Source organism: Wyeomyia smithii, chromosome 2, assembly GCF_029784165.1.
Source record: "Wyeomyia smithii strain HCP4-BCI-WySm-NY-G18 chromosome 2, ASM2978416v1, whole genome shotgun sequence".
NCBI lineage: Eukaryota > Metazoa > Arthropoda > Insecta > Diptera > Culicidae > Wyeomyia > Wyeomyia smithii.
The window spans coordinates 14,906,371-14,929,785 of NC_073695.1; the positions used below are offsets into that span (position 1 = coordinate 14,906,371).

Sequence of the window (23,415 nt, forward strand, 5' to 3'; positions counted from 1 at the left end):
ATTTTTAAATATTATTTTTGTAGTACAAATTCAATGAAAAAAATCGTTATTCAAAGACACAGAATAAAAAAAAACATTTTCGTGGTGAAAATTTGATTAAGCCGAATCACGTTACTTTCGAACGAAATTAAAAATAAGTCAGGATATTTCCAATTGTTTTAACAGTCATTCCATTTGTCCTTCGTAGTACGACAATCGTTTCATACAGGCTCTTTTAAGGTTTACAGTTAAGATTAAACCGCTGGCTGATAACTCAAGCTACAGCGTGTAATCTCTACATCTGTTAACAAACATTTACAAACAATAGATAAAGCTTAAAGTGATAAGGCTGGCTTTCATAAATGATTCTTCGTTTTATTATGATCAAACATATCACTGCCGAGTCGTAGATCAATTTTTGCTTACAAAAAGCTAATCGCTTTGGATCTGACAAGTTTGGTTTCAACTATATCTCCATCAAACCGGATATTATTTCCAGCTGAGTCCAAGGCAGGTAACAAAACATTTACCAGTCTCCAGTATAAATTGGTTCGTCAGCACATAAAACAGATGCCATAAACTGCGAAAATCGCCGCCCAATCATAAATATTGAGAACAACAGTGGGCTCAAATCATTGCCTTGTGGTACGACTAAATCTTGCTTAAATCCGATAGTCAAAATTGTCATTCCATACAAAGAACTCTAAAGTTAACTATTTTTGAGGGACTCAAGCTCAGTAAATTTATTTCAACAGAAACACCTACACAGTCGCTATTCGCATAATAGTCCTATGTAAAATTTAAGTGTTTTCTCATTTTTTTTGCGATAATGGGTCCAATTTTGCTTTTCAAGAATAGTCATTAAAAAAGTAAGGTTTGATTCCCACGACCTCGATTTTAATGGCTATTTTTGAAGAGCATGCCAAAAAGGACCCATTTCCGCAAAAAAAAACAAGTAAACATAGGACTGTTATGCGAATAGCGGCAGTACAGAGGAATTCATGTTGTGCTGTGTCCACGATATATGCTAAGCAAAACAGAGAGTTGAGAATACCCTCGAAAGCTTTAGATTCCGCGCAAAGGGAGAATATTAAGCTTCACTGTGTTGCATTCACTCGTGTTAACGAACTCCTGAAAATTATTCGAGATTTATTCGCAGACAGACATAGGCTCTTGTGTTGGAAGGCATAGTTTCCTGCCAGAAGAAACAATACAGAAAGTCTGCGACGAAGCAGATAAACCAGCCAATAATTGCAAGCATTATTTCGCCTACATTTTTGATATTTATGTGCTACGAAAATAAAACCAGTCGTATAGAAAATGTACGGGAGATATTCAAACCTTCAAACTTTTTCAATTTTTACCACGTAGTTAGAAATTGATGCTGATAATGATCATATCGGAAAAATCTTGTACAATTTAACTGCCCTAAGAAACCCTGATTACTACACTGCCGTTCTACGCATATTTGTCCCATGTTCCAAATCATGCAAACGAGAAAAACGATGTTAAAGTTTCACAATACTTTTACGCATTGCGTCAATGTGACAAATGCAATTATGGGCTTCTGACCAGTTTTACCATGCAATAGACTGTTTTCAATAAATCTAGTTAAAGGTTCTTCGGTTTAACACTCTTTTCCATAAAAATACCCACTGAGACAATAATGCCGAGAAATTTGGCTTCCAATAGGTAATTTCTACGCCTATCAGTCCCACCACGTGCATTCAATGCTTCCCAATACAAAGTTCGTACTGGGGATACAAGGCTGTTTCATTTTTCACGAAAATGATCACGCTAATCTTGTTTTCTTTATACGCAAGTGATAATAGTCGAGATGAAAGTTAGGCTAATTGAATAAGTATCAGATGACTTACCATTATAAAGGGGATTTGTTTTTTTAGATTACCCATTCCTATCATATTTGAACGTTGTAGGGCTTTCACCATTTTGGCTACACACAAAAGACAAGGCGCTTACAACTTCCAATTAGTATGAATCTAATACGTTTATCTTATATGCTCGAAAAGGAAAAGCATTCAGATTACAAGCCAGCAAACAAGGTTTAGGTATCCTTAACAAAGATATGAACGTACCGCATTTAAATAATCGAGCAAAGTGATTTTCGATACCGAATTTCTGAAACCCGTAATGTAGTCAAACGTAATTAGGAGAAGTCTTTGGTGCTCTGTAGCACTTCCCAAGTTGTAAATATGGGAATTAGTGGTTAGTGGGATGAATTAGAATAGAAAAAAGCTAGTGGTACAAATATGTGTAGAAAATAATCGATGGGACAAACAGGTATGGTTTTTCAAGATTTTCGGAACAAACCATGTTATTTTTGAAAGTTTTTCAAAAATATGCATGAAAATACTCATTGCTGATAAAAAAAGAAAATCGACCAAAAGTAACATGGGACAACTATGCGTAGAACGGCAGTATAATAGAGCGATAATCACATTACACACACAAAATGTTTAGTTCTCGTTGAGAGACCAGTTGCGCTCTACTCCACATGGATGGTACTGTACGGTGCTGTATCCTGTACCAGCATGTTTTCCTTCAATACATCAGTTTGTGTTATGTTCTAACAGCAGGACAATAAATTATTTGAGAAAGGAGGTTGTTACGAACTTACGAACACCTCTGCAGGCAAATATAATTGCCAAAACTTGGTAAAAGTAAATAACATGAGGCTCGGGTTAAAGTTCGTCCCTTACCACGGTGACAATAGTACACCCCTTACTTTCCGTAATCGTTGTTAGAGATGCAGAAGTAAACTCGGTCGCTGATTGTAAGGGGCCGTTCAATAATTACGTAAGCATATTCTTCCACTTTTTATGCCTCAAGAGTCCGCTTTGACAAGTAGAAAGTCAACAGGGCGGAAACGAGTTGAATGAAAAAAAATTGACCTTTGAATTTCGCTTAGAAGTAGCGATCAAAAGTTTCATCTCGAACAAAGCCTCTATGCAAAATTTCAACGTAATCAGACTTTAAGTAAATGTGCCTGTAGGTGGTCAAAGTTTCATTTTAAGTATCGATGAAAAAATTGCACAGGTAGTTCATTGAATCGGCGATATCGATTTTTTTATGCGAAATGTCTTAGAAATGTTTGAAACGTCGAGATCTGGTATAATCTAGAAGAAATTCGAAAAGTTGATTTTCATTGTTACCCTAATCGTCATGAGTTAAAATTTAAGTACAATCAAACCGTTCGGCGTCAGAGGGACTTTTACGTATGGGTTTATTTTCATGCTGACCCTTCCCACGTTACACAACTTTGACCCATCCCCCACGCTAAATAAAAAAAAGTCGCGACAATACACTTCTCTAGAATTAAGCGTAAAGGCAGAACCGGATTTGAGGGATGGGCAAATGCCCCGGGCCTCCTACCTCGCCCTCCCCCCACTTTTTCCTGTATGGACTTTCTCACTGCGACCAGAAACGTTGATCTATTGTGAGATAGACGTGAAGACCTTCATTCAGTCTTTTTGCTCGTCATCTTCCAACGTCATTTCACAACTTGAAATTTTTATATCTCTAATGTTTTAAGAAAAGAGGGCTCCACAAAAATATCTGCCTCGAGCCCCAGCACATTAATCCGGTGCCCCCGTGGAGGGAAGTATCAAAACCCGTCTCTTACTATGGTGACAGGGTCCGTAACAGTCGTTACAGATTTAGAGGTGAACTCGGTATCTGGCAAGAACGATTGTAACACTTCGTTTCTTCCTTCCCTAACCGACCGTAAGGACGTAACCGGCGTCGTTATCGATCTATACAAAGCGAAAGCTACTGAACTGTTGTACATTGGAGATAGTAAATTAATCCCAAATAGCCATCTATTTGTGATTTTTTGTGCAACTTAACCTACTCAGACCCATCACGGAGGAGCAACTACGAAATAGGCGGTCGTTCAAGCTCAAATTAGTTTAGACTTATAGTAGCAAACATGAATTAAGCTGTTGGGACGAGGAGACTATCAATGTTTTGGTACTGATATAAAAAATATCACAGTGAACGGTTGTTGTCTACTCATGTCGTATGTGCTAAGCGATGAAATAATAATGAAAACTAGCATGTGACAAAACTGCCCAATCTATTCAACTATACATTTATTATTGTAATTTATAATGTGATTAAACTGTAATTACTAGTGGCGTCTCGTCCTAATCTGTTATGAGTGAGGGTTTCATGCCAATTAAAGAAAATATCAAACAAAAATCAAAAGCTAAAAAAAATCTCTCAAACAGTATTGATGTTCAACTAGTATAACACTATTCCCAATGCACAAAATGATAACACTTTTCAAACAACCGCGTTCGCCGGAGTGCGTTTACTCTCTCGAGGTATATTGTGTTTTTGGTAATAGACAAACATTTGAACACTTAGATTCTCCTGGTGACGAATGGTCTTCACGCGCGCCGCTCATCTAGATTCGCGATGTTTAACAAGAAAGATACTCATCGTTCGTCTTCGTGATGAGTTAACTTCGTGCGCAACATTGTTCGATTCAGTCACATGACACACAACTTTCCTTTCCGTCGCAGTCGTTGAGTTGTACAGGTAAATTCGGTCTTCAACAGCAACGACTGTTAGACTTCCTTCCCTACAACATATTCTTACCCAAACCCTATAAGGACCCCTCTAAGGGCCGGTGCCGTTATCGATCTATACAAAGCGGAAAGCTAAACCAACTGTCACATTCTCACGATATAGTAGCATGAAGGCATAACCAGACCAAAACCCTCTCAGCACAGTGCATTTTGGAATGTTCATCATATTGTCCTTTCACAAAAAAATTAGAATGCAGGGTATTTTCAAGAAAAAGAAGAAGCAACACCCGCAACTGTCAGACATCTCAAACACTGGTAAAAAAGTGCTGTTAGGAATAGCAATCGATACACGTTCAACTGGGGATAGTAAAATGTTCGTAATTGAAATACAAAAATATCCGAATAAGTTTTATTCTCTACACCTCATTAGTTAATTAGAGTCTTCTTATTTGTTTCTTAAGCCTGTATTACACTCTTTGACCGAGCGTCAAATATTTGTCATTTTTTGACTGATAAAAATTTGGTCAAATATAATTGTTTGTCACTCTCCAATTTTAACATGGGGCAAACACGGGCAAGCCACAACCATGATGTCAAATAAATTTGACCATTATGTCAGAAGGTCAAATATTGAGACAAAGAGTGCTTTAGGTTTTCGTTTGACTTGATCGAGAAAAGAATATCATATTCATCATCAAAGGCATGCACGATTTATTGCCATCAGCGATGGCCACCATTTCGCCTATTTTTACTGGTTTGTTAAAGTTCGCATGCTTTTGTCGTTTTGATGTATTTATCACAACAATGCCATGATATATAAAATAAGAGTCGTGGGACAATTATGTCTAACATGTTATGATAGTAATAACGCTACATGTTATGATAGTAATAAGGCTTATTTTTGAAGAGTCAAGAAACAGACATAGAAACAATGCGCTGTACGCTTTTGCGGTACTGGAAAACATTTATGTTATCCAAGGAGACAAATTTCCAAAACAAGACTTTCTGGAGCTTAGGAATTCTCATGCTGGAGCCAATAGAAGTTATGGGGAAATTAGGCCTTCGAATTTCGTTTAGCGGTAGGGCTCAGAAGCTTCGGATTTTCGCTAGAAGTAAATGTTAAACATAAAAGGAGATGATGTTAACTGGTAATTTTAGTGATTTTAGTTCCGTGAACAGTGAAAAAATAATGTGGTATTCATAAGACTAATTTGTTTGGTCATGGGCCAAACGCCAAAGTTACGTGACAAGTTGGTTGACCTCGAAATTAGAGCGGAGGCAACGCCATGGGGACCATTAAATATCGAAACAGTATTTTGCAAACAGCTCCAAAAGGCCGAACTATAACAATACTAACGAAGTCCGAATCTTCAATTCGTCGAAGCACGGAAGGTCATTTTTTGTGAAAACTATGTTATATTGCATACTGTTTAAGCAACATCAAATAATGGATTATAACTAGTTTTTTTTTCGTAGAACATTCTGATTGCAAACCATAATGCGGCTCTGCTGCATAGTCAAGGGCAAGAAATCAAGGCGGCACTAATACCGAATTTTTTTATTCCACCAGCTCACCTCGTTTTGACCCGGAAGCGCTCTAACTGCTGTCAAAACCCTTCTTTATTCGCTCGATTTTGACCCAGTTTTGTCCTGCCGTGCTGCCCGAAGCGCACTGTAAAATTTGTCAGCTTCAACCCACTTCCGCACGTGCTATATTCGTAAACAGTTATCTGACATCTCTTTCTTACTTGCGTCTTAAATGGCGATGACGTTTTATTATTCCTCGACAGTTTTGCCCGCACACAGTGGAATAAAGAAATTCGCTATAAGTCAATGCTATTCAATTTCAATTGAAGTAAATTTAGAGTGCATACGCTTTGACAAACAAGTTCTTGAGTCGCATTTTCATCGGTGCTGTCTGAGATTGTCATTTTCGGTTGTCAGTTGCGGTTGTCAGTTAGAGCGCAAAATTCTAATTTCTCTCTGAAATCACAATATTATGTATTTAAACACAGAGCGTGTCCGCGTGAGATCAGCGGATTTGGTTTGCAAGACCAATAAGTGAGTGTTAATTTCGTGCACTCCCGTCAGTGGACTTGATGAGATTGAGAGTAAACACTGGGACTGGTAACAAGTCTCTTGTTACTTCATTCAAAGCATTGAATGCAGCTTCATATGACAAGTGGAAGGTTGGAAACTTAGCAAAAGCATAAAAGGTACTCCAATGGATGGTAGCAGCCATGGCACGGATACCGCACTCAAAGGCCGATGACATAGTGACGCGAATAGCGATGCGAAGTGTTTCGCCCGACCGTAGGTGAATGTAGGGCCGTAAGTAGCACTGTACATTTCACCACGACAAAACGAAGAAGTGAAAAATTGACGCTATTCGCGCTTAATATGTAACTAGCCTAAAGCGTTGAAGGCTTACATAAGAATTTCTAAGAAGAAATCAGGTGTTCGAAGACGATTTTTTTAATAAATAAACTTGATTCATTATATGATATAATCAATGATAGAATGCAAACATGTTTTTTTGTTTCGCACGTGGCCACTGGTGAGGGGGGAAGGTGTTTGTATGAAACAACTTCGAATACACAGTCAATATCCAAACCCCCGAGACACCACTGGTTGAAATCCAACCGAACATTTGTTGGTTTATAAAAATGAAATTTTGGCGAAAGTCTGCTTTATACAACATAAAACTAAAAAAAAGGATATTCATTATGTGTTGAACAGAGGCCTCGAGTGGCTGATTTCGTCACATGTGCACCAAATATTCATTCAAGTTCTCTTTCCTTAAATGAAATAAAAAAATCAAACCAACAGTCTTCTTCAACTTAAAAAGAAAACAGTTTTCTTTCTCTCTTAACAACTGTGAGCTTACATTCAATGTGCATCACACTATCTGCTGTAGAGCGAGCGCAGAGTAATAGTTTCTCTGACGAAAAAACGCTCCTAATTTGACAGAGCAAAAACCCAGTGACACTCTTGTAAATTGCTCATCCGCGCACGCAAGAAAAGTGAAACAAATTGATCGGCGATCAACTGAGCATTGCGTTACCGTTCTCATCGCTCTGGGGTGCGGCAAAAACAGTATGAAATCGAGCTTTCTGCAGAATACGCACCCATGGTGAGTTGTGAATCTTCCTATAATATAATAAATTCGAAAACGGTTTCAATGTGAACCTAAATGTTTTGATATTTGGCCAACTTCTCTTCTAGTAAAGGAGAAGCTAACGAAAACTACTCCTTCTTTAACTGAGAGAGCAAGCAAATGTTTACCCCTCACACGCGATGATTATGCGACTAAAATACTCTACGCCTAAATGTGGATAATTACTCACTCTGTGTGAGAGAAAGTCTAGTTCTCCAAGGAGTTTGGCAGGTAGAGAAGGAAATTTGAGCAAAAATCAAGAGAACGGAAAAAGCCTGGCTAGTACGCTTACGTGTTTTTATAGGTTATCATGTTTCGATAATTGCATATGCCCGGATATTAGTGTACATGTTGCACAGGTGGACCCGATGCCGCTGGTGTTGAACCAAGAAGTTTCAAACTTGAAAACCGAGTAGAATTGATAGCCGGTTTGGCACCAACCTCTGTTTATTATGCATTTTTATTAAAACTGCACTTCATTTTGTCTTTTAGTTTGTTTGGTTATCTGGTACATATTTCCTATATAAAACATGATTTTTGATGCCTAGATTTGAAGATATCCTCATTGACCAACTTACCCTGTGACCAACTAGCCCCACTCTACCCTACCCCAGTATAGAAAACAATAACGTTAAAAATCTGTGTTTGAAGGTTTCGTCCATACATTTCTATAGGGACTGCTCCAATGCGCATAACGCGACTCACGCGTTGTTTTGATTGGTATATGGTCTTCTTAAAATGTGGTCCCCGTGGTTCTGTGGTTAGCGATGTCGGTCGGCTAGCTCTCCCACACGGTTGTGACAACGGGTTCGATTCCCGATCAGGTCGAGGATCTTTTCGAGCTGGAAATTTTCTCGACTCAGCACTGGGGCACGGAGTATCGTTGAACTTATCCTACACATGCAAAATGTGCCAAAAAACAATATCGATAACGAATTCTCTCAACTAATCTAGTTGATCGAGACCGCATAAGCCCCCCAGGCTTGCGTGCGATATTGTTTTTTTTGTGGTCTTCTAATGATTATTTATATGTTAGAAAAACACTCAACCACAAGAGTGGAATCTCTTAACTGATAGAAATATTGTTGATATCCTGTTCGAATGAATTTTCTATCATTTTTTTTAAATAAGGAAGCATTTTCACGTTTTATGCATTAAAATATTACGCTATATGCGTTTCCAAAATTTGTAAACTGTTCGTTTAAAACATTCGAGGCTTTAATTCAGAAATCAGATGTATTTCACAATAAAATTTGATTTTTCGTCGATACAAACCACTTATGGGAAAAGTTTTATCAAGAAAGAGCGCTAAAAATGCAAAATTATCATAGTATTTCAGTTTCATTTTCACACATTACACCCCGGAATAGCAAAAAAAGGTTTATGTAGAAAGGTGGACGCATAAATGTTTTTCAAAGTTCATCGTGTGGATAAAAAAAATGCTGTGGAATGTATGCATTACGTCAGCATGAACTGAAAACTGTGCGAAAAATATGTCTCCAGTAATTTATTTGAAGACTTGCCAAAGCCCATTAACGGTTTGGCCCTTATATTTCGCGTCTCACTGTAACCGCCATGTTTCGACTGGGAGCAACGTCCTTTTGCTAGCCATAAAATAGATAAAACTGACACATTCTCCGGGACTTTACTATGCATAATTTTTGACGTTGACTAACGTCTATATCGAAGTTAGGCCACTGAATTTGAAAATCGAGTAATTCAACCAGGGAAAACCAGAGAAAAGTGGTCAGGTTTTGAGCGCTTATTTTGCAGTCATCTATAATCAGGTTTTCGAGGTTTTGGCATCAATCGATCAGAAATTGTTTTACGGTTAAATTTTTGTAACAAAAACAAACTATTGTTTGAGATACACTATTGAAAAATTGGTAATTAATATCGATTGTCTAAATCATACCGCGCAGCCAATCACTACCTCTCTTCCCAAGCACAGTCGACACTAACGGATACAATCGGTCTGACTTTGTTGCTATTGTTGTTGTCACTTTCTGTTTCCGATGTTTATGCTGCTGCTAGCGGGAAAAACATTGCAAATATGCATCTTTTTGTTGGTGTTAATTTTACGACAGCGGCCGGCGCCCCATCATTCTGATTCCAAAACCGCACCAGTGACATGCGGACGCTAGGTGATAGCAACTGAAAGGAGGCAATACAAAATAGTACCGGTCATCTCGTGCCGGTTTCACCCGTTATGCTGGTGGCTTTAGTAGTAAATGGCTCTTGCAAAACACTTAAATGGCTGGAATTCTCGACGGACTAACCAGGAAACTATAATCGGCAACTGGCACCTTTTGGTGCCTCGAAATTTTGGTACAGAAGCGGCTAATTGAATTTCTGTTTTACCAAATGCTGCTGCTAGCGGAAAAAACCTTGCAAAAATGCATGTTTGTGTTGGTGTTAATATTACGACAGCGGCCGGCGCAGCTTTCAAGAAACATTTGTCTCTACCATTCCATCATCTATGTAGCCCCTCCTTCTTTCTAATTATCTGACGAAGCCTTGGTATAAAACGTATCGTTCGAACATTTCACCCCATCAGTTTCATTATTAAACCGTACCGGATACATACGGACGCTCGGTGTTAGCAGCTAAAAGGAGGAAAAATAAAATAGTACCGGTCATCTCGTGCCGGTTTCACCCGTGATGCTGGTGGCTACTGCAAAATACTAAAATGGCTGGAATTCTGGACGGAAACCAGTAAACAAGAAATCGGCAACTGGCACCTTTTGGTGCCTCGCAGTTTTATAATAGAAGCGGTTAGTTGAATTTTATGTTTTACAATTGCTGCTGCTAGCGGAAAAAAACCTTGCAAAAATGCATGTTTGTGTTGATGTTAATTTCACGACAGCGCTAGGTGTGAGCAGCTGAAAGGAGGAAAGACAAAATAGTACCGGTCATCTCGTGCCGGTTTCACCCGTTATGCTGGTGGCTTTTAGTAGTAAATGGCTACTGCAAAACACTTAAATGGCTGGAATTCTGGACGGACTAACCAAAAAACAACAATATAATCGGCAACTGGCACCTTTTGGTGCCTCGAAATTTTGGTACAGAAGCGACTAATTGAATTTTCTGTTTTACCAAATGCTGCTGCTAGCGGAAAAAACCTTGCAAAAATGCATGTTTGTGTTGGTGTTAATATTACGACAGCAGCCGGCGCAGCTTTAAAGAAACATTTGTCTCTACCATTCCATCATCTATGTAGCTCCTCCTTCTTTCTAATTATCTGGCGAAGCCTTGGTATAAAACGTATCGTTCGAACATTTCACCCCATCAGTTTCATTATTAAACCGTACCGGATACATACGGACGCTCGGTGTTAGCAGCTAAAAGGAGGAAAAACAAAATAGTACCGGTCATCTCGTGCCGGTTTCACCCGTTATGCTGGTGGCTGTTAGTAATAAATGGCTACTGCAAAATACTAAAATGGCTGGAATTGTGGACGGACTTACCAGTAAACGAGAATAATCGGCAACTGGTACCTTTTGGTGCCTCGAAATTTTGTTACAGAAGTTTTGTAAAATAAGCGTTGCAATTCCCTCTACTATTTGCTTCAAAGGAATATTTTTTTTTTATAAGAATACGGTAGTCAACGTCATGCGGTCGTGTCTTGAATACCACCCTCCTACTTTTTTTGTAAGCACAACATTTAGATAATTGAAATTAAATTGCGTTAAACCACATCAGGTAAGAATGAAATTTAAGAATGAATTCATATGGAAAAACATGAATCCAACTAACGACGTGTGGAGTTATGTTGTACATCTCTACCAGCAGTAAAATGTGTTTTAAACACATCTGACAAAAATCCCCGATAGAACATCACAACCGGTCAGTACATAAAACTCAACTTGTATCAACAGCAAAATCCACTCACGTCATCGCAGTCATGTGCTTGACGCCGTTGATTTCGTTAACCGTCTTTCATCCGGAAACGTACTTGTTAACGTGCTCCGTTTAAAAACTGACATAAACCGAAACGATCGGTAATCAAAAGTCGGTTAAACGTTATTGATTCTAACACTGCCGCAGTAGTCCAGTGTTACCAAGTGAATTCTAGATTTTTAATCGATGCTGTTTTGCGTACATCTAGGATATTGTGCCCAAATCGCGTCAAACTCGTTCTAGCTGGCATGTACAACTTCATTGCCGCCATCGTCCGGTGATTGGATGATGATGGTCAAATATTTTCCGCCGTCATAAAATTCCAATTTGAGATCGGTGGCCCGTAAAGCGAATGGCCGATGAGGACGGACGGGGCAGCCAGTGGAGAGACAGCGTGAGAGACAAATGGAATGGAGACAGGGGAACTTTCGACCATACGTCTGCCAACAGCACGCTGCAACGACTACCAGGAGCAGCGCTTAGAGAGCAGAACCGTATGGTGGTAGCATGAAAAGCATTGACTTAACACGCAGAATCGAGAAATGAGAGAAAAAATAAAGAAAAATATATATAGATATCGAAAAATGAGCTGAAATATAAATTTTCATCGAAGGTAGGAAAAGTATATTGGAAAAGGCAGTCGATTGAAGATTTTTTTTTCACGGAAAGATAAAAAACTAATGTATGGATAAAAAACACAATGTTTAGTGAACGACAATAAAAAAAAACTGTTAGCTGCAAGGATCCGTTCTCTTCTTCATAAATTTAACAAGAAACAAGTCTCTTTAAATCAGATCATAAATTTCGGTAATTACCTTCGTCTCAAATTTGTTAGTTAGCTAATAAAGTTTAACTGTTCACAGCTTTTTATTATCACTGGTATTCCGAGTTTTTTATTCGCTTCGGCCTACTCCCCGATAGAACAATTTGTTCTTTCAATTCTACCTCTGGCCGATAATTACTTTCGCATGACTTGTTTTCCTCCTTTCGCAAAGCAAATTTTCCTTTCTCGAATTTCGCGTGCAAGTTTCTCTCTTCTTCGCTTATTTAAAGACAAATGACTTAAACATTTCTATCTATAACTACAAAAATGTGAACATTTCCAATAAAAAATTTCGAACCAACTGAGTAAAATTTAGAATTCCTGTAGCTGTATGACTCTCGGGAACCTCACCGACACACCGACAGTGGCAGAAAGAGAAAGCACACAGACGGTCAAACGCGACGACGTCGACGTTGACGGCAGCCAAGTTTGCAGCATACAGAAGAGCACGTGCGCAGGCGCATGGGATGGACCAGACCTGTTTTACACAAGCCAGCGGTAGGCAGGAAGGCGGCAGTCTTCCTACCTACCTCGCGACCCACCGTGTACCGTTGTTTCTGACCCGCTGCTGTGTACCGCCGTTTGGATTGTCAGCAGCCAAGCGAGTCCGTTTCTTCGGTGGAATGCTAATCGCTCAGGGATGCGAGTAAAAACATGACGTTACTTCAAACGATCCAACTTACACCGATATCACGTCGCAGAATTAAATTATCGGCAGTTGATTATGGCAATGGTGTAAATTAGCGAAATTCGAACCCACACGAGTGGGAAAAAACGGATGGTTTCGGCAATCGTCAACGACGCATGCCCTGGTGCTGCTAATAACAGAACCGACAGTGGAGAGGAATAGATTTCCGATTGGTAAGATGGATTGCTTTACCGTGTAGTTTCTGGCTAGGTTATCGAAATTGCATATTGGAAGTAGGTGGAAAAGTACCGACGGAGGTCGCACGAAATGTGGGTGCAGAATTCACTTCATGCCATTTGGCAATAAAAATGGAATATATTTTTGGCAAAAACCAAAATACTCATTACTTATGTACATTTGTTTACCAACATATCACATAAATCAAGCAGGTAATAAAGCCTGCATCTCAAAGTTTGTACTCTCAAAAACCCTTCTTCAACATTTGCCGAAAATCGATCCTGCAAAAAGTTAGCATTTTATTCTCCAGAAAATATTCGCGATGTGAGTCTTGAGGAGACTCGCAAAACAAAAACAGCATAAAACCCCAGCGCCAAAAGTTTACGTCATCCGCGAAAAATTGACGATATTTGTGGCGGGTGACAGAGGTATGCATCATTCAAGGTCGCGTGGTCATATTTTTAGTTTTGTAATGCTTCTTGTGTCCCGGAGCGCGACAGCCAAAAAAGTACCTTTTCGCGAAATGCGATTTCGCAGATTGTATCCAGCAGTCAGTCAGCAGCATGGAGGTGTCAAGTGAGGCGTTATAATTTATTGCGGGAAAAGTTTTAGCTGTTTTTGGAAATGAATCAAAGTTTTGATTGATTGTTTTCACTGTTTTGAAACATCGTTTCATAAGTCGAATGAAATCTTAGCTGGAGATTTAATAAAAACATTTACTAGAAGCAAATGAGGAATTATGGAAAATTATCAAAATGTTCAATAAATTTTAACATTTGTTTCCAATCCATGATCCAAATCTGAACGTCAATTTCAAACTCAATTTTAATAACATTGAACCGAAATTAAATCTCAATTTAAATCATTATAAGAATCGTAATAAAAATGTCATTTTAATCCCAATCGTACCCCCAATGACAAAACTCCATCGTCACACCTAGCCTTCGAGTCTCAACTTCACATTTGTACTTATAACTTGAATCCTATTTCAAATTGTGATTCGATAGAAAACGGTATCATAACGGCTATCCTCATCTTTATCCTTTTCTGAATGGTAATTTCGGATCGCACCTCAATCTCAATCCTTGTCTTAATTTTATTTCCAATCCGACTCCAAATGTGAAACTTCGATCAATGATAGTTGTTTGAACTTAGAGGAAAAAAAAGCTGGAAAGGCTTAAATTTTCTAAATAAAATTTTCTTGCTACGTCTTTATACATTCTATGAAAACTGAAACGAGCCTGTAACGTTTGTGGTTGGCGAATTGGATGTTTTCAAATGCTAGCAACGTTCATAAAACTGTCCGAGTTCGAAAATTAATGTGTAATTAGATTGCTAAAGTATACAATATTTCCATAATACAATTACAACAATGCCACTTTTTTCTTATTGCTTTGTGAAAAACGATGAGATCATTTCCCTAACACAGACCATAAAAAATAAGACGAAATGATTCTACGCATTCGAGAGGTGTCCTCCCTGAGGAACAGTTCGAATTCCACAAGGATTAGTCTACCATCCATCAACTCAATCGAGTTACGAATATTATCCAGTTTTCCGATGTATTCAACAATAATGATCAGAAACTATCTCTCGGAGAGTTTTCCGGGTTCCTTGCTTACACAGAGAAACTCAGCATCGACGCAAAAGTCCCCTAAGGTAGCATCTTGGGTCCACTCCAGTACAACATCTACACGTTATACATCCCACTTCTTCCTGAGGATCCCAATCGCGGATGATATCGCAAAAGTTTGCAAAGGTGGTGCCATCCGCGCTGCATGCAAGCTGCAGGAAGGCCTGGATGCTCTGAATGATTATTACACCAACTAGAAAACTGTGATAAATGCGGCATCAATGCGTGAATGTCATTCTATTCCCACATTCGAGACCTCCCAAACTTCTTCCTGCTATGAAATTATCAAAAAAACCAAATCTAGTCAAAAAACTGCGTTGATTTTTAGTTGTCATCTGCAAGCTGATGCGTATGGCTGTACGCGTATGGTTGTATCGCTGTTACTTGGAATGAAGAGTTGACTGGAGATGCTCTCACGACAAGAAAGTAAATTTAACATCGACAGACGGCATAATTGTGTGGAAATATTGTCAGTTCGCTTCTTCCTGCTGGCTCGTAGACAGACGATTGCGTAACCTTCATAGCAAATTTCGTTTGCTTTCTTTGTACCCCCAACACAGACATCAAAAAGATAAAAAAAGAGCAAATCTTTCGCATCGACCAATGAATGCACAATGATCCAGAAACTGAATTAAGGGGGAAATTTGAATCTAGAGCTCGATAGCAATATCCTAAAGAAGTACTTTTTTCTACAAAGTTGTTGTATATGACGAAACGCTTATTCAAAAAATAAAAAATTAGAGTGACTTAGAATGATGTTTTCTATGAAATCTAACATCTTTGTAGATAGAAAAAAATTGCTCTGCATTGTTTTAGCCCCAAAAGTTTTGGGCAACTTCGTAAAAAATTCTTAATCTTTGGAAATAACCGATTTACATTAAAAAAACACCTTTTTTGCTCTAATTTTTTATTTCAATTTTCACATCAAAACTGTCTCTAAACCACTTTTAGGGCTCTTTAAGACAGACAATTTGCAAGGCTGACATTGTAAATATCTTAAATCTATTCAAAGTTATTGGCTTTTTTCGTCAAAAAATATGCCTTTTTGATTTGATTGTCGTTCGTTTTGGGGCGAACATGAAAAATATCTCGTGGTCTTGGTTTGAAGGGCACATTTGACTCTAAGCAACTGGTGACTCATGGCTGTTGAATCTACCTGTTCAACTAGAAATTCTGAAAATCAAAGTTTGGGGAAGTACTTACAATTTTATCCGCGAATAAAAGCAAGTAATTTCCTTTGTTACTATTTAAAAATAAAACTAAAAAATGAGAAAATGAGAGCATGAATTTGGATTTTAGATTCATTTTTTGCCTGACGTCCCCATGTGCATTGCACAGGTTGCACCTATGGACGAGTCGCCCCTGTTCGAAAGACATGAACTTTTCAAAATAATATATATCGAATGGAAGAATTCCCTCCCAGTTGATCTCGGGGTGTGATGCTGGCCTAAAAAGCCAGTCGTCGTAGGTTCGAGTTCCGGCTCGGGAGAGACTGTTAGTGTCAGTAGGATCGTAGCGTTAGTCCCGAAATTGTAGCGCTAACCCCGCATTTTTACGTCAGTTCAGTTTTCAAGTCACCCCACTAAGGAGGTTAAAGAAAAACTTGTATTGTTGAACGAAACATAGAAAATGTTATACAGTTTTCACAAGAAAAATGTCACAAAATGTGTGTTGTGAGTGCTAGAAAGTGACCAACAAAGATTTTAAACTTAAAGAGCACGAAGAAACCGTCTACACCGCTTTGAAGGAGCAGTTGTGACTACACATAAACGAACCACGCCCAGGAGAAAGAAATTCGAATCCTGGCAACGTTGCTCGTAGATTTTTCGAACTGAGAGCTGTAAATTGTACATTGAACATTGTAGCTGTTGCGGAAATCACGGGTCTAAATAAGACCTGTTGGAGCGATTCCACGTGATTTTAACAATAATTAATAGTAGAGCGGAAATAGATGTGAATGCATATTGAGTTTATGCAGAGGAGATTCGTGTACTGCGTAATAGCTCTTTTCGACTTAACCTACTTAATTGTGTTGGCAGAAGGTAAAGGAAGGTTGCGTCAGATTTCAAATAATAACAACAGCATAACCTCATGATGGATAACAGTAACCAATACAGTAAAGTCTTTTTTTACACGGTTTCATTTTACACGATTCTTTTTTACGACGATTTTCCAAATAACACGATTTTTTTTACGTCGTTTTTCCAAATAACGCGATTTTTTACACGTTTTTTTTTGCACGATTTTTCGTCTTCGCGTAAAATTGTTACAGTAAGTAGCAGTAACGGTAACAAACGATAATAGGCTGTTTTTTACTAAGTTTCATTTTTACACGGTTTTTGTTTTACAAGTTTTTTTACGACGTTTTTCCAAATAACGCGGTTTTTTTTACACGATTTTTTTTGCACGGTACGTAGAATCGTGTAAAAAAGAACTTTACTGTATGTTGTCGGATGGATGAAATGTTGAACAATTTTATAATACGCTAGTTATCAATATTTTTCCATTGCAAAGCGGTAAATATCGGTAAAAAAATGTCGAGGACAAATTTACGCGTACAATGAACCAATCACATGCGAGCATTACTAGCACAGACGACATGAATAGACACCAACCATTCCCTGTGATATTCTCTGTTTCAATATCCAAAAGAAAATTGAGTCTTTCCGTTCCAACAGGTCAATTTTTGTTTGGTTTCATGAACCTAGATTAATTTGATGTCTCGAAGGAAAAGGCTTTTCGAAAAGTTCGAAACAACCCTTTTTCTTGAACAATTTCTAAACCTGCTGTTAGAGCGTAGTAGAAACTGATGTCTTGGAAGAAAACATGCAAAGCAACAGTACCGTAGCGTATATGTGGAGCAGAACGCCGCTTGTTTCTCTTTGTCTATCATTGCAGCGGGCACGACTTCGAGTCGCGTGCAATCAAAACTGCAATGCTGCTACTGATGGTGGTTTATCTCATGAATATGATTACCATTAAAACCATAAATTACTCAACAAGAATTGAACATATTTGTAGCGGTTATAAGTTTTTTTTATTTTCGACATTCACCTAATAATCGTGACCGACATAATATCAAATGACTAAGTTTCTGAAAATACTAATTTATAAAAGAGTAAGAGCCGGCGAGTGCTTGTGAATTTTTTGTCCATTTACTAAGATCTATTCAATATTTCTGTTTTATTACATTATTTCTGTTTATCATAAAAACTACCGAGGAACCAAATCTGTGTTATTTTAAATGCAAAAAGTATGAAATTATTATAATCGTTGTCGTTTCCAAATAAAATTTACTCAGATATAATAAATAATACATGTCTAAAAATTGCTCAATGCATAGAGTCAAATGTGTCCTGCACACTGAGACTTAGAGATTTTTTTATCTTTGTCCTAAAACGAACGAAAAAAAGGCATATTATTCAATGAAAAACACCAATAACTTTGAGTAGAATTAAAAAGCCTTGAAAGTTTTATAAAGACAGTTGTGATGTAAAAGTTGAAATATTAAAATTAGACTTTATTAATTTTAATGACTATAATGCTAAATATTTTTCGTAAATTTCTAATTAACTATTTCCCCAGTTAGTACATTTTTCAATCGTCAGCTCCACATTTACTGCTTGAAATAGAAATTAAAATTAGAGCAAAAAGGTTTTTTTTAATATAAATCGGAAATTTTCAAAGAAAGATACTTTTTTCACAAAGTTGTCTAAAATTAGTAGGGATAAGACAATGTAAAACAACTTTTTTTCTATCTACAAAAACAAAAAAGGTTACACTTCTGATTTCATCGAAAATTTTGGTCACACTAATTTTTGATATTTTTTTTTTAATAGGCGCTTCATCTTATACAACTTTTTAGAAGAAAGTTTTTGTTCTAGAATATTGCTATCGAGCTCTAGATTCAAATTTCCCTTTAAGTTCGGTTGGTATACAACGTCTTCGTCCTGTGGATTATTTGCCAATTGCACGTAACGTTTGAAAAAAAAACAAAAATTTGCCGTTTTTTCATGGGTTTTCCTTCACACGTACTAACGAAACTACCCATGCAGCATCAATCATAGTAACCCATTAGTCAACAGAAGAAAAATTACAGCTCTATCAGTAGAGCTCTAACCGTGATGACGAAAACAGTGAAGCTACTCCGTTCAGAAGTGTGCGATACTTTATGGACGCCAGATACGCCCTTTCCGGCATCGACAATTTGGCACAATGTTGCACACTAAGGTCGCTTTTTACTTTTTCTCACGTGGATTGTGGAATTTACGCGTTTTTTTTACACATATTCGGAATTTACGCGGTTTTTTATGTGGATTCCTTTTACGCGGCACGTATCCCCCACGTAAAAAGCGACTTCAGTGTACTGATAGTAGTAGCATCGAATGAAAGCCTGATTCCGGACGGCCCTGAGGGACAAAAAAGCTCTAAAGGATGCTGAAGAGGAAGACCGAGGAAAAAGTGGCTACATCGCTGCGTGAATTAACCGGGATAAAAAGAAAAAGCTGGTCGATACAATTTTTTGCAACGAATCACGATGTGGCAGTGGTGGTGGACAACGAGTACCTATCTCACCCTGGATGGCAACGACTGGCAGGGCACTTCGTATTTTATTCCCAGTTCGTTTCACACACCTACTTCCCCAAAAAGGTGCATCGTTCTTCAAGAAACACCATAAGAGCGAAGATGCCAGCTAGTATGCCATGGAGAATTTCTGGACAAACTTGAAATGTAAGATCTACACCAACAATTTTGTCTCGAAAACTGAGGAATTGATAAATAAAATTAATAAAAAACTTAAAAATATGCCTACACGCATGTTTTTATCCGCTATGGCGAAGGCCGCTTGCAAGGCCCAGAACTGTTTTGCAAGTACCGTGAGGCGTCCTAATTCTGCGCACTTCGTATCAAAATGTTTATGCCGTAATTATAACGTGAAAAATATTTTGAGTGTAGCTATGCCTTGGAAAAAATATTTTTCGGGCTCAGCACTGTTTAGCTTCCGTTTAGAGCTCAATAGAAGCTGAGAGGGTGTTTTAATTGGTGAAAATCACATTTGTATCGGAGTGATCCATATTTATAGAGAACTGTCTTGTCTCGGTTTATCTAATTCTCTGAAGTTTTGAACTTACTCCCCGATCCACGGTTTTTCCATGCGCTAGACATTCTGTCAATCGCAGCTGTTTTATTATGCACCCATAGCAAAAAATAATGGTTTCTTATCTCTTTCCAGAATTCGTTTATTTTATTTTTACCTATTAGTGTAATAACCAGCTAACATTAATTTGATTACTGGTGACAGATTACATAAGTATGATAATCTTGTTTTGTAGGTATATGAACAAGTTTATATTCAGCAAGTGTTTATAAAGTGTTTAAATTCAGGTGATGTTCTAGAACTAGTAAATGCCATATTTTGATTAGCATTATCCCTAAAAAAACCTGCTGTAAATTATCTGTCAACGTAAAATCCCGTCATAAATACAAATATATACATATTGCATAACAATATTAGCAAGTTTCAGCAATTCTGAATCTGTGCGCACGTTGACAGCCGTAAATAGGTAACAAGCGAGATTAGAAAAAAAAACTTCACCCATCTCTCATTTTCCTAAACTCGACCAGGTAAACTTGGCCAACCTCGAACCAACTGATTGCTGCTTATCTTAAGCCGTACTAGGAACTCAAACACAGGCGCACACACACACACACGCTCACACAACATACCGCATAACGGCCGTTATCAAAATGACATTGAAACCACGGTGCTACTAGCGCTGCTGTTTGCCCAGTCCGCCTCGTTCTAGTTTGCCGAACCAATAAATCCGCACTGAGCACGTTTTAATAGCGATCGGTATTGGTGTCGCCTAAATAATAGCATACCCTAAGATTAAATGGGTTCTGCTGAGTTTCTGTTCCATGCCCGGTTTCAGTTGACGCAAATTTTATGCTGGATCACGTTTTTTGCAGTATGCTTCTACCTACGTGATACTCTGCCGTCTCTCTTGTGCTGCTGATCCGGCATGAATGACGAATTTATGTGTAGGAATAAAGTATGCACACCTACAGAAGAAAGCGACGAGGTTCTATAATCTATAAGCTCAACTTAAACGAGATAGCAACGGACTGCGGCGACAAACGGGACGAAGTTTGATCTGGTATTGGTTTCATCAATTAAAACCTTTCACCGGTGTAGTGGTGCCATCGAACGATTTCGTCGGCTCTGCGTGGAACTGATTTTCAGCGGCAAAGCGACCGTGGAATAATGTGTACAGCTTATTAGCTAATCTGCTACTACACCTATGCTCGCATATGTATCAATCTCATCCGGTATCAGCAAGGCAATGTATAGCTTTGATAGTAATCGATTAGGGGTTGTTTGTTAATTTACATGCGAACGCGCACGCGACTAAACTGGCCCTAGTTCTGGCCGCAATTCATGGGACTGGCGCGAACAATTGCCAATTAGTGATCGGTTCACAATCAACCACGCCCTCGCATCCTTGATTATTATCTGGCGGGATCGATTAGAGTGCATACACCGGGCTATCAAGGTGTGCTCACCTTTACCCTAATGTCCTAATGTAGCCTGAGCGGTGCGCCACCGTGAGAGCAGCATACACACGGCTTGACAACTGCTGAACTCGTAGAGGATGCACAGCCTTGAAAATTTATCCTCTACTCCTAGCAGAACGAATCTTACCTGCGACAACCACGAGTAGATACCGCAGTTCATAGATGTAGGAAAAGTAATTTAAATTTGAATAAATATATCCGATCGGTAGTAGTTCCGAAATTGTGAATCTACGTAATACTGCACTTTGGGCAAGGTTCCATCTTTCCCGTCGTGCTTAAAAGTAGAAAAATCTAGAAAAAAAATTAACGTGAGCATGTAGCTCGACTGCCATAAATTGGAGAGAAACATGCGTACTCTTTAAGTGACGAACAAAAAAAAAAGAAATTCAATTCAGCTTCACGTCACATGCACTCACATGTAGGTGAACTTTTCCAGTGCTTCTTTCACAGCAAATCGTCGATTAATGATTGCACCGGCTCACGGATCCACCCCCTGTACTTAAGGGTTTCCGGTAATAAATCCAACTTTTAAATACCTGAGAGACAGGAACCGAGCAGGACCCGGCTCCAAGGAGCCTCCGGTTTTTTTTCTATGCGGAGCACCGAGAAAAAACCAGGCAGCGGTTCCTGCTGCCAAGAGCAGTCAAAATGGCGACTGGACACTCCTCGATGCGTCACAGCGGTTTATAGCACCGCAGTTCAAATTTTACAACCGGAAGCGGGCGATTTTAATGATTCCCCACTGGCGCAGGACCTATTTCACAAGTTTTACTTACTTTTTGCACGAAGGGACAATTTTTCGCGTATAAAATAATGGCACACACACTACTTTTCCACAGAATCAGCTCTCGAAAAGACTCCACGGCCGCAATATCAAAAATCGATCGGTTGAGGCGCTACTTTGTCGATGAATACACGCGCGACAGCACCTGCGGCTCGGCAGCTCGGGTTCGCCGACTTCAGGGTTGGCACACGCTACCTGCCAAGTTGACGTTTGTTTTATTTCATCGGCTTCGTCAGTTACACTGGGAAAAAAATCACTCTCTCGCGGTTGTCCTCACTTAACATTTTCCGATGCCTTCCCGAAAATAGAAGTAAGATGTATTTTGCGGTGAGAAAAATCAACGGACAATGTTTTTTGTTGTAACCATAAAAAACATAATATTTTCACTGTAAGCTTATAAACGCCCGAAATAAAATTACGATGTATTTTGCGGTGAGAACAGTAAATGGACAATGTTTTTTATTGTAACCATGAAAAACATGGTATTTTTACAGTAAGATTACAAACGGTTTTTGTCAATACCATGCTTAACAACGTTTTTTGTTTAATTATGAAAAACAATGTCAGTGACTTCTAAATGCATGGGAAAAATGCCTGAAAAAATGCTGTTAAGATACATAACAACCCCTCTTTTTCATGGTAAAAATGGCAAAAACAACGTTTTTTATTGTTCGAGACGATCATATTTAATGTGAAATTGATGTTTACAATGAAAAACATAGTTTTTTTTTTTAATAGGAGGAATGTTTGTAATGTTTTTTTTTATGTACTAATATCTATTCAGAATTAATATTTTGTGTCCTGCCACAAATAGTGACATATCAACACTATTATATACAGTCGCCGTTCGATAACTGCAAGTCTTTTAACTGCAACGCTTTTTAACTGCAAGACCGATAACTGCAACAACTTTGCAGTTTTTTCGAACTGAATTTCTATTTTTAACAACGGCTTTTTCCCGTTAACACGCAAGTTCATTAAGCAGGCAGTATGTGAGTAGAGGAAGAACGAAAAATAAGCGAACTGGAAATATGATACAGATTTGGAAAAATATACCGCATCCCGACGGGACCCGTCGGGATGCGGTATATTTTTCCAAATCTGTATCATATTTCCAGTTCGCTTATTTTTCGTTCTTCCTCTAC

At 38.4% G+C, this 23,415-nt stretch overlaps 1 protein-coding gene across 3 annotated transcripts in view; it reads right to left on the reverse strand.

Annotated features, from left to right (window-relative positions):
• The window catches only part of LOC129722411 (14-3-3 protein zeta), a 31,482-nt gene extending 9,061 nt beyond the window's left edge, over positions 1-22,421 (reverse strand). The window contains exon 1 of one of the 3 annotated variants that reach the window (XM_055675824.1): positions 22,263-22,421. The gene's annotated coding sequence lies outside the window, so the exon portion shown is untranslated. Of the gene's footprint in view, positions 1-12,404; positions 12,790-22,262 lie in introns of those variants that run through there. The other 2 variants (XM_055675819.1, XM_055675820.1) reach the window with 2 other exon arrangements.
• Positions 22,422-23,415: the final 994 nt, after the last annotated feature.